This window comes from Echinococcus granulosus, assembly GCF_000524195.1.
Source record: "Echinococcus granulosus chromosome Unknown EG_S00277, whole genome shotgun sequence".
Classification (NCBI taxonomy): Eukaryota; Metazoa; Platyhelminthes; class Cestoda; order Cyclophyllidea; family Taeniidae; genus Echinococcus; species Echinococcus granulosus.
In genome coordinates this window covers 34,728-38,777 of record NW_020170657.1, presented here as the reverse complement: position 1 = coordinate 38,777, position 4,050 = coordinate 34,728, and positions in this window count along the sequence as shown.

Below are 4,050 nucleotides of genomic sequence, written 5' to 3'. Positions count from 1 at the left end.
TTTCAGCATTCACAGTGGTCACGCTGTCGAGAGTGATAGAATTCGACCCTGATCCATTCGACTCACCTTCGTCTCTATCTTCCTCACTTCTCATGAATTCCGACTCGTTTCTACAAATTTTGGAAAAAAAACAAGAGTTTCTCATAATATAATTGGAAAGACAAGGACAATCAATGTTTGGATTGATGCTCATAATAGCTGTCCATCCACCTCCACTTTTGACAAGGAGACGGAATTCTGAAAAATTAGGGAATACTAGTTGCCTATAAAAACTTTGCTAATATTCAAAAAAAACGAAAAAATGAAGAAAATTAACTATAAGGAATTCGCTGCGATATTGCCCCATAAAAAAGGCGATGAGGAAACGGATTTTTAACTTCTGGAGTCCCACCTAGGGCATTCGCCTCCCCCCACAAACTCGATATATATGTTCATACTTTAGCATAAGAGACTAGGCTGCAAGTTTGCTTCCGATTCGGCTAGAACCGTTAAAATGCCCTCAAGTGGTGAGCCTATCGTTTCAACAGGCGTATTCTTGCTCGTGATTGAAGCGCCGGCAATGAATAAGTAAAAAGTGCAACTCCTTCTCCCTCGTCACAACTTCAAAGCGACTGGAAACACTGGGATCAGCAGACACCGTCTCGCCGTGAGAAAAAAGCAACAGAGTAGCTAAACAAACGCACTTTGTATCAGCATTCAATTATTCAAACCTGTGCATTGTAAAACTATGAGCCCAACAAACCACAATAATTGCTATCTAAGCTCGCATGCCACTGTATACTTCAAAAAAAGCATATAATTAAAAATTCCCAAGTATTACTTTGCTCTCTAGGCCCATGAATAGAACGCACAACCAAAGTTCACTAACCACGGCATCACCAAGGTCCAAACCTTCATATGTGCCGCTTAAAACGTCCACAGGTTATTTGACTTGGAAAAAATTAACAATATAAGTTTTGCGCAAATTACTTTTATTGCTAATACCCTAACTTTAATGCGTTCTTATTTATATTTGTAGGCCTAATACAAGCAAAAAGCATGCCAGTAAAAATTAATTTAACCAAATACTTTCATTTTTCGTAAGAGCCTATTAAAACCTTATTCAAATACTTCAAGCATTTCTTGCGACATTTTTTGCATACTGCATGCTCCTAAATTTTTACTAAGTTGGCATTTGGGTATATCCCTGGGATTGTTCTCATTATTTGTAAGCAATTGTGCTGTGCACTTCGGTCTTTGTAAAAGTGAACGTTTTCAATCTTCCTTTAAGTCATAATAACCCAAAGCAGTACTGGATGTCACACATCACTAATATGCATAAGTTCTGGAAAGCTGCTAGCATGGGCTGATGTCCATCTTATCATTTGAAGAATTAAAGTAGCATACTGCTTGAATTCCATGCAACAATAAAATCACAGAGCACTAAGAATTAATCAGCTCGACCTTTGTTAAATGCAATCAACATTTCGTTCATTTCGTAATTGCGATTAGTTCCCACGTATTGACTCTAGCGTAAATTTTATGCAGCAATCGCAGAGACTTCGTTGTCATTTGACTTCATTACCATGGCCCACCAGGCTACATTCAATCCTGCCTGCAGACTTCTAACCTTCCCTCAATTCAATGCTGCGACCACCTGTGTGGTGGTATTGCAATCAATTCAGTGTCCTTTTTCTTCCATTATTCCTTTGGTAAGCGTAAACAGATTGATTGAAGCCTTTTTTATTAATGGCATTATAAATGGGGCACAGTGACCAAGATTGTCTTTTTAAAGAGCACACTCTTCTGGAGGGCAAATAACGTCAAATTTTTGACGAAATTCGAATTTGCTGATCACCCCTTGCCTAAACAATACATTTGCGCAAGCAGGTCTTGCATGGTCCCTTCGCCTTCAGTGCTACCCCCCAATGCCACTCTCATGGACGGTCTCCACATGCCATTTCACAATAACATCTTATCCTTTCAGCATTCACAGTGGTCACGCTGTCGAGAGTGATAGAATTCGACCCTGATCCATTCGACTCACCTTCGTCTCTATCTTCCTCACTTCTCATGAATTCCGACTCGTTTCTACAAATTTTGGAAAAAAAACAAGAGTTTCTCATAATATAATTGGAAAGACAAGGACAATCAATGTTTGGATTGATGCTCATAATAGCTGTCCATCCACCTCCACTTTTGACAAGGAGACGGAATTCTGAAAAATTAGGGAATACTAGTTGCCTATAAAAACTTTGCTAATATTCAAAAAAAACGAAAAAATGAAGAAAATTAACTATAAGGAATTCGCTGCGATATTGCCCCATAAAAAAGGCGATGAGGAAACGGATTTTTAACTTCTGGAGTCCCACCTAGGGCATTCGCCTCCCCCCACAAACTCGATATATATGTTCATACTTTAGCATAAGAGACTAGGCTGCAAGTTTGCTTCCGATTCGGCTAGAACCGTTAAAATGCCCTCAAGTGGTGAGCCTATCGTTTCAACAGGCGTATTCTTGCTCGTGATTGAAGCGCCGGCAATGAATAAGTAAAAAGTGCAACTCCTTCTCCCTCGTCACAACTTCAAAGCGACTGGAAACACTGGGATCAGCAGACACCGTCTCGCCGTGAGAAAAAAGCAACAGAGTAGCTAAACAAACGCACTTTGTATCAGCATTCAATTATTCAAACCTGTGCATTGTAAAACTATGAGCCCAACAAACCACAATAATTGCTATCTAAGCTCGCATGCCACTGTATACTTCAAAAAAAGCATATAATTAAAAATTCCCAAGTATTACTTTGCTCTCTAGGCCCATGAATAGAACGCACAACCAAAGTTCACTAACCACGGCATCACCAAGGTCCAAACCTTCATATGTGCCGCTTAAAACGTCCACAGGTTATTTGACTTGGAAAAAATTAACAATATAAGTTTTGCGCAAATTACTTTTATTGCTAATACCCTAACTTTAATGCGTTCTTATTTATATTTGTAGGCCTAATACAAGCAAAAAGCATGCCAGTAAAAATTAATTTAACCAAATACTTTCATTTTTCGTAAGAGCCTATTAAAACCTTATTCAAATACTTCAAGCATTTCTTGCGACATTTTTTGCATACTGCATGCTCCTAAATTTTTACTAAGTTGGCATTTGGGTATATCCCTGGGATTGTTCTCATTATTTGTAAGCAATTGTGCTGTGCACTTCGGTCTTTGTAAAAGTGAACGTTTTCAATCTTCCTTTAAGTCATAATAACCCAAAGCAGTACTGGATGTCACACATCACTAATATGCATAAGTTCTGGAAAGCTGCTAGCATGGGCTGATGTCCATCTTATCATTTGAAGAATTAAAGTAGCATACTGCTTGAATTCCATGCAACAATAAAATCACAGAGCACTAAGAATTAATCAGCTCGACCTTTGTTAAATGCAATCAACATTTCGTTCATTTCGTAATTGCGATTAGTTCCCACGTATTGACTCTAGCGTAAATTTTATGCAGCAATCGCAGAGACTTCGTTGTCATTTGACTTCATTACCATGGCCCACCAGGCTACATTCAATCCTGCCTGCAGACTTCTAACCTTCCCTCAATTCAATGCTGCGACCACCTGTGTGGTGGTATTGCAATCAATTCAGTGTCCTTTTTCTTCCATTATTCCTTTGGTAAGCGTAAACAGATTGATTGAAGCCTTTTTTATTAATGGCATTATAAATGGGGCACAGTGACCAAGATTGTCTTTTTAAAGAGCACACTCTTCTGGAGGGCAAATAACGTCAAATTTTTGACGAAATTCGAATTTGCTGATCACCCCTTGCCTAAACAATACATTTGCGCAAGCAGGTCTTGCATGGTCCCTTCGCCTTCAGTGCTACCCCCCAATGCCACTCTCATGGACGGTCTCCACATGCCATTTCACAATAACATCTTATCCTACAGGTGGTGTACCTTTGCATGGCCACCTTTCACTGCGATACACGACGACTGACTAGGAATGGAGTCGAAGCATTTTGTAATTAATGAGATGACTTTTATCACTCAGAGTGTGTATTGTCCCATGGATG